Consider the following 13,992-nt stretch of genomic DNA (forward strand, 5'->3'; position numbering starts at 1 on the left):
TCACCTCCAGGATAACTGCAAATAACTGATAAAAAATAATCTGGCAGAGTTGTGGGGATTATATCCTTGGTGAACTAGGTAGAATTACATATGTTGTTTTTCTTTTAACAATGAACAAAAGAGGTGAAATTGCATGCTATCTCAGTTATCCTGTAGCCTCTTCAATCAGCTTACACTGATGTTTTTGAATAACTTGGAAATATATTTAAATAGAACTGACTAATTGCTTAAAATACTAGATGACGAATTCTTTAATCAATTGCAACTCCTTCTTATAATTACCCATCATATTCTAGATGTTCTTGGCCTTTCATAAATTCACCTGCTAGATTTTTTTTACAGATTTCCTTTCCCTATTTATGTATCTTTGCAACAGTCTTTACATTTGTGGGACCCAAGAGACCCCTTGCAAAATAATCTGACAGACGGTAGTGCTAGCTTGTTCTTCACCAATCTTCTTGCTTTTATTCTTGCCTTTTTTGAAACTCCCCAAGACAAGTTAATGTCTTGCTTTTCCTGTTACTGCCCTCCATAATCTAGTCATTTCTGAGTTAAATTCTAAATAAAGCTCAGCTTTCCATTTGTTTTAAGGAAACAGAACTCCTCATCCTTCTGGATCACCAGTATTCAGTTGAAAAGATTTCCTATTCAGATCATATATTATCCAGAATGATCTGCTTTCATTTAAAAGTTCTGGTTCCTCCTAATGTTTATCCATTAAATGTTCTTCTTGCCCTTCTTCACCACAACATCTGAGCAATGACCTAGGGAAGTGTTTGGGTCCTCTTCACCACGTGAGCCTGGTCAGCCATTTCTTTGGAATGCTTAAATTTAAATGCTAAACTGAACAGTGTTAGAGTTGATGGCCTAAATGGCCCCTAACCCTCTTCTTTTGCTCAATTTGTAACTTCTTCCACTGCCTAGCTGTTCTTTGCACATCACATTTCTACCCACATTTTCTGTTGGATGTGACCCACCTCCAGTTAATATTGATCCTTTTGATCTAAAACCTCTCACTTGTAAAGGTCTGTAACAATCCCGCAGGACTGGTCCAGTATCTATACTACATCCTGTTTCGTTCTTCATTTAGTTCTGACACTGTGGGAAGACTGAAGCTAATACTATGCTGAATATTTTTACATGTTTTCTTGATTATCCTCATTGAATCTGTTGGAAAATAAATTGCTTTGGAAATATTTTTCAGAGAAGGAAAAAATGGCTGAGATGCTCATGGGGGGGTTGCATGGTGCTGGCATTGAATTTAGTGATGAGATGGCCAGGTGTGTGTGGTGGCCTGTCTTACATCGTACAATTTTCTCTCCAGCCTTGGCAGCTTCTCATACTTTGAGTAAATTGAAGAAGACATCATGAAGGAATGCCATCCATGGGACTTTTTTGGATCAGGAAATGTGGGCAGCCAGAGAAGAGGCAGACATTCATGTTTGTTTTTCATTTTCTCCAACTGCAGTAGCAGTATCTCTGCTGCTTCACAATAAATTAAAGTCCATCAAAAGAGAGGGAAAAAACCAAACATCTAGATTACCTTGAAAATGAGATCGAGAAACAGAAGCCACTTTTCAAAGAGAAAGAAAACCTTGGGGAAAGTGGAGAACAGCTGAATTTGGCACTACAATAATTCAAATGTTTGAGAAAAGCAGGCTGTGGTGGATTCCTTAAAGTGGTGCCTGTTCCTCATAGACAACATATCATCTATTACAGCAGAAAAGCAATTATTCCTTTGAATGCAGATCCTGTTTCTCTCTTTGGGAATATAAGTGAATGCCTACTAAAAGCTTGAATTGGAATGAGACTTCCTAGACTGAGAGGCTAGAATGTATCCTGTATGTTGTTTAGATCTACATTTTCTGAACGCCTAAAGTCCAAGCGGCTTAGAAAAACATTCATCTGTTGGCAATTTCCCAGAACTAGTGTGACTTAGTGTGCTAGGTCTGCCTTGTTGAAGTGACCCATCTAAATGGTTAATACTAAAAAAACAAAAAGAATCTGAAATTAAATGCAAACAAAGGAAACAACATACTGAAACATGAGAACCGATCTTCCACCTTCTTCTTATTACAAATGGAGTGGAAAAAAAATACTGGAAATCCATGATTATTAACCCAAAGACTTGTGTAAGTCTTTTGATTTTGGAGCCTTGCTTGGAGGGAAACTGTTTGCAGATAGGCACATGACAAAGATGCTTTTTGGAGATGAAGCATCTTGACTTGGTTTGTCCTTTGACTTTGACTGTCCTTTGACTTGGTTCTACAAAAGCTTTTCCTCAGCTTCTTTGGGTGTCTCAGCACAGCCATGGCTTTCATCTCGGAAAATAACAAGTGGAACAGCACAGTCACTTATTCTACACTGATAAAACGTCAGAAAAATAAAAACAAATGTTTTGAATGGTCCCCAGTGGAGCAGGGGGAAGGATGAAGAGTTCAGTTACCAGCTTTTCCATCCTTTTCTCTGTCCCCCCACAGCCAGAAAAAAGGGTGCTGTTGTTATCTTGTTTCACTCTGCATTATTGACTGGACTGGGGAGATCTCTGTTCTGCTGCTGACGCGAAGATGGTGGAGAATCTTAAAATTACTTTAGGCAGAGCCATGCTGTGTATGCCATGATAAGCTAAGTATACGTTTAGAAATAATAGTGAGACTTCTTTCCCTTTCTCTCAGTTATTGATAAAACAATGGCACACCAGGTCACAATGAGCTACATTATTACATTCTTTATTGCACCAAGTTAGCCAATAGATTTGGACTGTCAGTACACAGCTCTTATGTTAATTTTCAAAGTTCTTACTTGGAATACAATGACTTAATTAGCCCTGCAGAGTAAGGGCATGGAAGCCAGTGAGATTTTACCGTTAAATATAGTAGTTTCAAGTGTGAAGGGATGGAGAATGATCAGAGATGTTGAACTGAAGGAGAATCTCTATAGAACAGAAGTGGGCAATCTGCAAAACCCGAGTTTCCTTTTTTTGGGGTCCTCAGCCAGAGCCAGATTTAGGCATTAGCTAAGCAAGCTACAGCTTAGGGGCTTACAGTCTGAAGGGGTCTCTCAACATTTCAGGTTTTATTTTCATTTGTTACACTTTTATTATGATTTCATAACAATAGTATGTTCATAATAATTAATCCCCCCTCATTAAATTAAACTCAAATGTCCCTCATTAGTTGATTAAAATATGCTTTTGTTTCCACATGCATTCACATCTTCTCTTTCAAAGAGGGCCCTTCCTGTCCCATCATGGGTTTGTTACGCATTTTGGGCATGTATTTGCCAAGTTCAGTTGTTATATAATTTTATTTTTGGCTAACTCTTGCCAGATAGGCCTCTACGGCTTCCCTTAATTTAAGGCCTCACCATGTCTGAATCTGGCCCTATTCCTTAAGCCCTCTTGAAGTGCCAACAGTTAGTACTTGTAGTGTAAGCCTAAAAAGAGGCATATTCCAGTCCAATTTTATATAAAAAAACCTCTTCCACAAAACCCAGCCCTGTGCACACATGTGATGTACCTCTGCCTACTTTGAAACCCTCAAAGTAGCCCTTGGCTATCAAAAGGTTGCTAATGGTAGCTCTTAATTTTCTGCTCTTGTTTAGCCTGGGGAATTAAAGATCTGAAAATGCTACTTCTACTCTTTTGGGAAAATCTTTACTGTAGAACTGGCTTTATTTTTCAATGGGTATTAGAAACCCTGTCCTTCTGAAAGAACTAATTTGCTTGGTACAAAGAAGCTTAAGCTCCCAGAAGTGGGGAAAACATGATACAAAGAAGTAGAAAGAAAGAACATTCTTTCTTCTGTTTCAGTTATATATAAAACTTGTTTGATGGCTCTTTGCTGTTTGTTTTGCCCAGTAATAATCCTCTCTTTGATGTTGAAATGCAGTCACAAAAACATGATTTTTAAGTGGATGAGATGATTGCAATCAGATCCATTTCAGATATATAGAGCTTCTTTTACTAGTTTCTGGCTTTGGTGATGTATGATTGCCTTTCCATTTGCCTCAAAATTGGTCAGGATTTTGATTGATTTATAATTGAACTTATGACTAACCTTGAATGCTTTATTCCGGCACTTCCTCAAAGGCCTTTGGTGCCCAGTCTACTCAGTAAGGCAGTAAACAGTGAAAGGTAAACACAATAGGAAACGGACTGAGATCACGCCATGGATACGGTGAGGCATCCAAGGCAGAACTCAAAGGAAAGCCTAGAGATACTTCCAGGACTGAGCGGCAGGAAGTCCAGAGAGAGGGGATCGGGAGCACAGGCAAATGGCAATTCATCCACATTGTTCCAGGGTTTTAAAACAGACTTCCTGAAGCAACTGCTCAGGCCCAACTGCGAACAAACTAGGGTCCTCCTGGTGAGTCAAATGTCATCCAGATATAAAAGTCTCCTCATAAGGAGGTCAGTTTCTCAGATATGCATTTTGTTATGGATCCTAAATGCACAATGTCTATGTTCCCTGGAGTTAGCTGGCACTCTGGCTTTAGCTTCTGCTTTACCTTGTGGGGCTGTGGAGCCTGTGAAAAGCTAAGATTTTCTAACTCATTGTTGGGGCTTCTTGGAGCCAACCACTTTTTTGAAATATCTTAATTTGAGGCTTAGGATTTATCCTCAGCCACAAATCTAATGAAGACATGACGCCATCTCTCATCAAAGTGTGTCACTGCCATTTATTGCTGCGAGAAAAAGTAAAATGCTACACTTAAAATAAAGCATCAGTGTGAGAGTATAAAATGTACTCACTGGATGATTTGCTCTTTCCTGACAGGGAGAATGTACCCAAAGGCAGATAAAGGTTGTGGAAGGAGAGGCTGAGCCACTGATGGCTCTTAACTCCCAGAATCCACATATGGGAAGAAATAATAATATTTTTACACCTACTGCTAAGAATATCCCAAGGCAACAGACAAAAAAAATAAGAAATCAGCAGCTATAAAAATCAAAAATAAAATCCTTTTTTATTGGTATCACTTTCCCCCAAAACTGGGGAAGCCGGGCCTATTATTTGAGGTGCCATATCTGACTTGCAAAAACCTATATAGCCACTAGATGATAGCATCGAGTCATGTACTGCCATCTAGTGATCATCCAGATTTTTGCAGCCAAGATACAATAGTCTTAGTATTGTAGTTCTGAAGATAATGGATTTCCAATTTGGGAATGACATTTCCTATACGCCCAACTTATGCTGGACCTTGCACAGCAAAGCCTTTTTCTCATCTTTTCAACTCTTACTTCGACCAAGGAGTGAGATATCATTGCTTATGAACAGGAAAATGTGTTTTCCCTTCAGGCTTTCCCTTCAGCCTTCCTCTGTTGGGAGAAATAATAAGGAAGTGATGCAAGTAGACAAGGGCAATTTTATTCTCCTGTTGAAAATGCTACAGCTGGATAGGAGAGATGTGCTCCAGCCTCTCCACAAGGGTGAGCCTTAGCAGAAGACTTCCACATTCCTTATTGCACCAAGTTGTATTCAGAAAACCAATTGGGGTCTCAACCTCATTCTTGTTTTTCTTAAGCATGAAAACACGAAATTATCACCCTTCCATCATTCTACAATATTAGATCCTCAAATGGTTTTCCTTTCAAATGCAAAGAAGAAATCACACAACTGAAAATATATTCTGAGGGTGAGATTATGTTGTCGTTTTAGCTCAAAGTTTTGCCTCCTCAGGAAATTGTAACCATCTGCAAAACAGTGCTTGGAATGGAAGTGCTACATTCATCCTGCAGTGCAGGATCTCATATGGCTTTACGAGGCAATTTATTCTTAAAACAACCTTTTCCCATTCTTACATTTCAGTCTATCAGGGGAAAGTAAAATACTAGTTGAAGAAATTCCATTCTCTTCTTAGCTTCTTGATTTCCTGCTCTGCTTGCATTATGTGGAAAAGCCAGTGCAAACTGAAAAAACACCATGTTTATTGTTTAGGGTTTGAGAGGAATAAATGTTGTGAGGTAGCAGTAGGTAGTTAAGAAGACATTTTCGAGCATTTGAAATGTTTAGGTAGCCATTTCAGCTATGAAGTTTTCTCAAATGTACACTGGAGGCTTCACAATTTGAAGGAACATGGACCCGCTGTCTCTTTTATGATCCTTATCCTGTTTGTGCAAGGACTGCTGGAGCACTGTGTAACTTCTCAGTAAAAATGCTTAGGATGGATCAAGGTAGAAGTAACTGTCCAGATCATAGGGCCAAGGCCAGGTTTGAAGAGTCACTGGAAAATGCTCCATCTTATACAACTACTTCTCTGCATTGTGTTCTAATTACTGTTTTATTGTCAGCAGTGAGGGAGATTCACCTGGATTTGGCTATCCTTGTAATTTCTCACATGCTATGGAATTACAGTGGTACCTCGGGTCACGAACGCTTCTATTCACAACCAATTCGGGTCATGAACAGCACCGTTTGCAAAATTTTGCTTCCGTTTGCGAACGCCAGATCGGGTGACGAACAGGATCCGCGGCCATTTTCCCTGCCGTGACACATGGTCGTGGCTTCCTGTAGGGAGGGGGACTCTCCCTCCAAGCAGTAACCCCCTCCCACCCGCCTTCCTGTCCTCCACGCCAGAAGTCGCGTCGAGCAAGGTTAGCGTTCTCTCTCTTCGTACTGTACTTTGTGTCATATTTTTGTGGTTTAAAAAAAAAAATACATATGGTTCAGAACGGATTAACTGTAATTACATTGAACCTTATGGGAAAATTTGATTCGGGTCGCAACCAAAATCGGTTGGCGACCAAATTCGGAGGAGTCAGAATGGATTAACCATATTTACATTGAACCTTATGGGAAAATTTGATTTGGGTCGCGACCAATTTGGGTCGCGGAACAAATTAAGTTCGTGAACCGAGGTACCACTGTAATTGCATTTATTTATTGCACTGAAATCCTATCCTGCCTCTAGGAGCTCAACATGACATACTGCATTTTTTTCTCCACAACAGCCCTATGAAGCAGCTTGGGGCAAGAGAGAAGGATCAGGCTAAAATCATTCAGGGGCTCCAAGGTTGAGTGGGGACTTGAACCTGGGTCTCAGTCTGGTACCTTATACACTCCACTATGCTGGCATCCAAGGGCAGTTTGGCATGGAGAGGGAGGTATGGCCAATCCTAAAATGCTGGATGCAGGTGCAAAATCTCCCAGAGATACTTTCATCCCACCACTCCTCCTCCTACAGGAATAGGGGACAGTCTGAGGATTCTTGATCATTCCCAATTCCCTCCCTAAAAACTGGAGCTTGGTGAGAGCTTCTGAGTCCCTTCCTCCTTCTCCTCAAACAACAATTTCTTCCAGAAAGAGGTGTCACTATTAAACTCATTTAAGCCTGTAATATGGACACACAAGAGAGTCCCAGGAACTGCAAGTTTGGAAGTGATCTAACAGTTAAAACCTTTGGTGAGAGAGCTGTGGCACAAGCACATTCCTTGCTTAATTGCTTTTCCTGCCTGATCAATAAGGGCTGGCTGATCCTCAATGTAAAGCCTCCATGGGCTTGGAATAATATGCAGGCATATTGATGAAAGGAGTAAAGGGCTAGAGCATACACGCAGCTTGTCGGGCTACAACATCTCTTTCTTTGACTTAGTGTACATTCAGACAGCTTGATTTCAAGGGGCCTCTGCAGTGAACTCAAGCATGACTTCGGCTGTCTGCAAGCTTCACTCACTTGACAAACCTGTTCTTTTTGTGAGTCTAGTCCCCAGGCACCTGCTAGGGAAATAAAGTGATTTAAAGGAGAGCGTGTTAGGATTGCTCAGCCACTGTGCCTGAATTTGGATCCAGTATATTGAAAGATGGTCTGACTAAGGTCTTAGTGGGGACTTATAAAAATCATGCCACCTGGACTGATAGGTTATGCTGTCAAGTGAGACTTCTTTTGAAAATCCACCTGCAAGGTTGGGTGTCTGGCTTTAGTATTTTTAAATGCTATGATCAGTTTTAATTTGTCTAAGGCACCATTTGTCATTGTTTGAGAGCTGCCTGCTTCTTTCTGTAGGGCAGTGTTGTCCAAACTTGGCCACTTTAAGATGAGTGGACTTCAACTCCCAGAATTCCCCAGCCAGCATGGCTGGCTGGGGAATTCTGGGAGTTGAAGTCCATTCATCTTAAAGTGGCCAAGTTTGGACAACACTGCTGTAGGGTTTAGGGAGAAAAGGTGGATGGGAATCAAGAGAGGAAGGAGACTTACTCTCTCTGTAGCCTCCTTGATTAATAATTCTCCTTAGAAGTTGGTTTGGAGTGGCTCAAAGAGCATTAGTTAGTAGGAAATTAGAGGAAAGACTATAAACTAAAAGAAAGGTAACTAGAGATTTCCTCTAGTTTTCTATACCTGTAGATGCACCAGTCACACAAAGCAGAAATAAGCTGGTTCCCCAGACTAATCATCACCAGTTGACCAACTCAAGGCCCCAACAAGTTAAGGGAAAGTATGTTTTACCAAGACAGGCTTTTTAATACACCTAATCACAGTTAAATGCACTTACCACTTGCCTCATCTGCTTTGTATTAATAGTTATAATACTAACCTGATTAGCAGCCTGGGTAGTCACAGCATGCATGTGAATGCATGAGTGTCTTCAAAAGTGTCATAATCGTCAGTGGACATCTCTGCATGGCTACTCAGCCATTGCTATTATCACATTTGTTTTTGATTTTTATGCGGAACAGTGGTACCTAACAGGTCTGGCATAAGTTTTGCTATTGTCATTAAAAACTACCAACAAGGTCATAGATCGGCGATCTGTCTAATCATATTGGCCTTTGGTCATAGATTGGCTTATGATATTCACAATAAGACACTTCAGACAATATGCCAATGACCTTTTCTGAATATAGACTGAAATCACAAGCACTCATCTCAATAATGTACTAAGACAACTTTCTTACAATGGAAGGCAGAAAAAATAGAAAGGTACAGATATGTACACAAATACCAACATATGCCTACATATAGTATATACATACATATACATAAACACACTAATTTGAAAATTTGGAATGCAGATTATCAAATGTCTGGGCAAGCCAGCTTATTTTGAATGAACATTAATATGCTATTGCTTTGCTGCTAAAAAAAAAAAAAACTTGAATATTTCTCACTAGCCATGTTGTCATGCACACACATGAAGATCTACCACACATAGGGAAAACCCCATTTCTGTAACATGACCCCCACATCCACCCCCAATATTAAAGTCCCAATAACCTTTATGGACCAGATTTCAGCTTTGGGCATGGCTGAGAGGATGTTCCTATGTATTTGCTTGCTATGTCCCCTCTTCCCTGCTTGCATTTCTCATTGTAGAGGACCCAACTGGTTAGTCATGAAACAGACATCTCCCTTCCTTAGAGGTTCTCTAGTGTGGCTGTAACTCTGTCCAGAAAAGATTATACTATAGGTGGAAATTGGGGCCAGTGAAGACAAAATGGCCCAAAAGCAAGATGGGGCTTAGGTGGGTGAGGGATGCCTGACACATTGTGGATTACAATGTGCAAGAGGTCAAGCTTTAGCTGTGTAAAACATGTGGCCACTTCTGTCCTCCAACCCTAAAAAAAACTGAGTTGAAAAGATCAAATGGGGACAAATTAGATTTTCTTGGGGAATTGTAGAGACTGCAGATATTCTTACTGCCTTGAATTATCTTTAAACAAAGTATTTACCTTTGACTAGATTGTGCCCATTATTTCTGAGTGATGTCTTTTGGATCTATGGAATTGCCTTCTTATATATTTATATGAGAGTTAGTATTAAAAGTTTAAACATCACTGAGACAATGTATTGTCGAAGGCTTTCACGGCCGGCATACGATGGCTGGTGTGGGTCTTCCGGGCTGTGTGGCTGTGGTCTTGAAGTCTTGTTTCCTAACGTTTCGCCAGCACCTGTGACCGGCATCTTCAGAGTGCAGGAGCACAGACAGGAGCAGTTCTCTCTGTGCCCAGGGTGATGTGACCCTTCTGTGGGTATTTATAGAGATCTGGGGGTGTGGTGTGGTGTGGGTGGGGTTGGGTTACTGAGTGGCTGCTTGTTTTGGAGTCAGCATCTGTGTGTATTTTCCTGGGGATTAGGCAGGGTTTTTTCTTCTACTGAATTGTTAACGAGGGGCTGCTGGGGGTGATTAGCAAGTTCATTGTGTGAACTGTTCACATGTCCTGGTGGTTGAGCTGAGTTCGTTGACCTTTTGCAGGCTGTATTTTTCAGGATTGGTAGCCAGGTTTTGTTGATTTTTAGACTCTCCTCTTTTTATTGAAACTGTGCTGGTGTTTGTGAATCTCAATGGCTTCCCGGTATAGCCTGGTATAGTGGCTGTTGGTGTTGTCCAGTATCTCTGTGTTTTCAAATAGGATTTTGTGTCCAGTGTGCTTGAGAGCATGTTCAGCTACTGCAGATTTTTCTGGTTGCTGTAGTCTGCAGTGTCTTTCGTGTTCTTTTATCCTGGTATGGATGCTGCGTTTTGTGGTCCCGATGTATACTTGTCCGCAACTGCATGGTATGCGGTATACTCCTGCAGCGGTGAGGGGATCCCTTTTGTCTTTTGCTGATTTTAGCACTTCTTGTACTTTTCTGGTGGGTCTGAAGATTGTTTGGAAGTTGTGTTTTTCCATCAGTTTTCCCATGCGGTCTGTGACCCCTTTGATATAGGGCAGAAATACTTTATTGGTGGGTGGCTGTTTTTCTTCTTCAGTCGCATGTTGCTTTCTTGGTTTGATGGCTCTTTTTATTTCATTCTTGGAGTAGCCATTCGCTTGTAGGACCCAATTAAGGTGGTTAAGTTCAGAGTTTAGGAATTGGGTTTCGCAGATCCGATTGGCACGATCCATGAGGGTTTTGATAATGCCTCTTTTCTGACGTGGGTGGTGGTTGGAGTTTTTGTGTAGGTACTGGTCTGTGTGGGTGGGTTTTCTGTAGACTTTGTGTCCTAATTTGAGGTCTGGTTTGCGTATGACCAACGTGTCTAGAAATGGAATTTGGCCATCCACTTCTTTTTCCATGGTGAATTGTATATTGGGGTGGATGCTGTTTAGGTGGTTCAGGAACTTCTGTAGGTCTTCTTCATCCTGACTCCAAATTGCGAAGGTGTCATCCACAAATCGGAACCAGACTGTTGGGGTAACGGGTGCGGTTTCTAAAGCCCGTTTTTCAAAATGTTCCATGTAGAAATTTGCTACGACTGGGCTCAGGGGGCTTCCCATGGCGACACCGTCCATCTGTTCATAGTACTCATTGTCCCATAGGAAGTAACTGGTTGTTAGGCAGTGCTGAAATAAGGCTGTGATGTCTTCTGGAAAGATCTGTTTGATGAGTGCCAGGGTGTCCCTCACTGGTACCTTAGTGAACAGGGAGACCACGTCAAAGCTGACCAGTTTGTCCGTGGGGTTGAGTTTCAGGGTGCTGATTTTCTCGATGAAATGTCCTGAGTCTCTGATATGGGCTGGAGTCTGTCCCACGTGGGTCTGTAGAAGGGTGGCCAGATGTTTGGATAATTCATATGTCGGGGAGCCAATGGTGCTTACGATGGGTCTGAGTGGGATCGAGTCTTTGTGGATTTTGGGGAGTCCGTATAGTCTGGGTGTAAGGGCTTCTGTCTTGCATATGCGTTGAAGTGCGTTGGGGTGAAGGGAGGAGTTCCTCATCAGGGTGTTGGTTTGTTTCATGAAACACCAGCACAGTTTCAATAAAAAAGAGGAGAGTCTAAAAATCAACAAAACCTGGCTACCAATCCTGAAAAATACAGCCTGCAAAAGGTCAACGAACTCAGCTCAACCACCAGGACATGTGAACAGTTCACACAATGAACTTGCTAATCACCCCCAGCAGCCCCTCGTTAACAATTCAGTAGAAGAAAAAACCCTGCCTAATCCCCAGGAAAATACACACAGATGCTGACTCCAAAACAAGCAGCCACTCAGTAACCCAACCCCCCCCCCTCCGATCTCTATAAATACCCACAGAAGGGTCACTTCACCCTGGGCACAGAGAGAACTGCTCCTGTCTGTGCTCCTGCACTCTGAAGATACCGGTCACAGGTGCTGGCGAAACGTTAGGAAACAAGACTTCAAGACCACGGCCACACAGCCCGGAAGACCCACACCAGCCATCACTGAGACAAATTGGAATAATACAAAGAGGTAATAAAACGAACCAAAGAAGACATAGTAGTGCTCATATAAACCAATCTAATGTGGGCTTAACAGACCTTTAGGATTCAGTGGGCTCAGTCCAACCAAAGAATAAGATGTCTATGAGCTGTTCACACTCATCCTCCATGTCCTCTACTGCACACTCTCCTACTTTTGAAACTCTGCATTAGAATAGGGAGTAAAAAAAGCACTTTGCACTCCTTGTTGGATCAGAGCTATAGAGTCTTCCTCTGATGTGAAATACAAATACTAGCATTTTTATACAAAGGTTGAAAGAGTGACTAAGTGGACCTGAAAAAGCATTATGTTCTGTCAATTTCCGCCACCCACTTGCAGTACACCTGACATGGATAGCTGACTCTTTTCTCCACAAAAATTCATTTCCCTGTGACTGCTCTCAGGACTGCTACTCAAGCAATATGTTTGAAGTTGTAGTGCTATACGTTTTGCTTGTTGAATGCTGCTAAGGGAAAAGCTGTGCTGCTTAGGCATGTAGGGAAATTCCAATTGTGGAACTGCCTAGGAGACATTCAGAAGGGTTCAGGGATAAGACTGCCTCGTGAAATTGCCTAGGAAATGGAGCTAATGAAACAGAAGGGACACACTGAGTGATCTTCCTTGCCTCCCTTCTTTCCCCACTCCAGGGATTGGTGAGCAAGAAAACATTGGTTTCCTTCCTTCCTTCCTTCCTTCCTTTTTTTCAAACCATCACAGAGGCTGATGCAAAGCAACAATTGGCTGCATCTGCAGATGTTCACAGACAGAAGATTGGAGTTTATTTTAAAAGCTATATGCATGGCCACATCTGGATACTGCAGTGGCCCTAAACATGTGGCTCCTCAGCCATCAATTGCTTCCTGTTCTACAGGCCCTGAATATTGCACTGTATTGTTTGCCACATCTTACTGAGCAATAAATGTATTATGGACAACTGATTACATGCACAAAATTGCATATGTGGGTGGGTAACCTTTAGGCGATAAGGACATTTATGCAGAATTAAGGGAGTGTATACTGCTCTAAAGGCCTTGCTTTAGTTACACCTTCAGGGTAATACTTCCCAGCTGGCAGTGCTCCTGAGCCAATACACTTGAAAGGTGCAAGTGTATTGTGGAGAGGCTTTGCAACACAGGGTTGGGCTTTCATGCATTGAAGCTAGCCTGCTTTTGTAACCGACAGAAGAAATAACCTTGAGGAACAGGAGGAAGAGCTGGTACCAAGACAATGGTCAGATAAAAGAATCTGAATCTGGACCAGAACTTTAATCCAGGTAAGCATTGAAGATTCTGTTACTGTAACCTTATAATAACAGTAGTATTTGTTTCCCAGTCTGGTCTATGTTGAAGGGCTGACAACTTTTGATCACTGATACCTAGTGATCACTTTTCACAGCCTTTTCACATATTCATAAGTGCACACCTGATGGGGTCATGATACTTACAGTCACTTGAGATAGTATTGGCCCCTGGTGACTTTTGGGGTTCATATTAGAAATGATAATGTGCTAGCTATATCTGTTTTTTTAAAAAAAATATTATGTTATCAAAGAACCAACAAAACATAGACTGTTTTGGCTTGATTTTTGTTCTTTTTCCTAATCATAGTAATTTATTCAGTCCAGAAGGTCTTTTCAAATTTTGTTCACTAGGGGGAAAAAAGGTACAAAGACTGTTTTTCAGTAGTTGCTAAGTTGCATAACCCTTTTTAAAAAGCCGATGTCACCAATATTTCCATATTGGCAGAGACTCAAATGTTTGAGATGTTCTCCCCAGCTAGAAGTTTAGATAACTATTCATCCAGGTATGCCTTACAATATTGTCCTCTTCCTGATAAAATTCTGTCC

This window comes from Python bivittatus, unplaced genomic scaffold, assembly GCF_059951505.1.
Source record: "Python bivittatus isolate LINGU-HERP-01145 unplaced genomic scaffold, Pbiv_v1 ctg000850_np1212, whole genome shotgun sequence".
NCBI lineage: Eukaryota > Metazoa > Chordata > Lepidosauria > Squamata > Pythonidae > Python > Python bivittatus.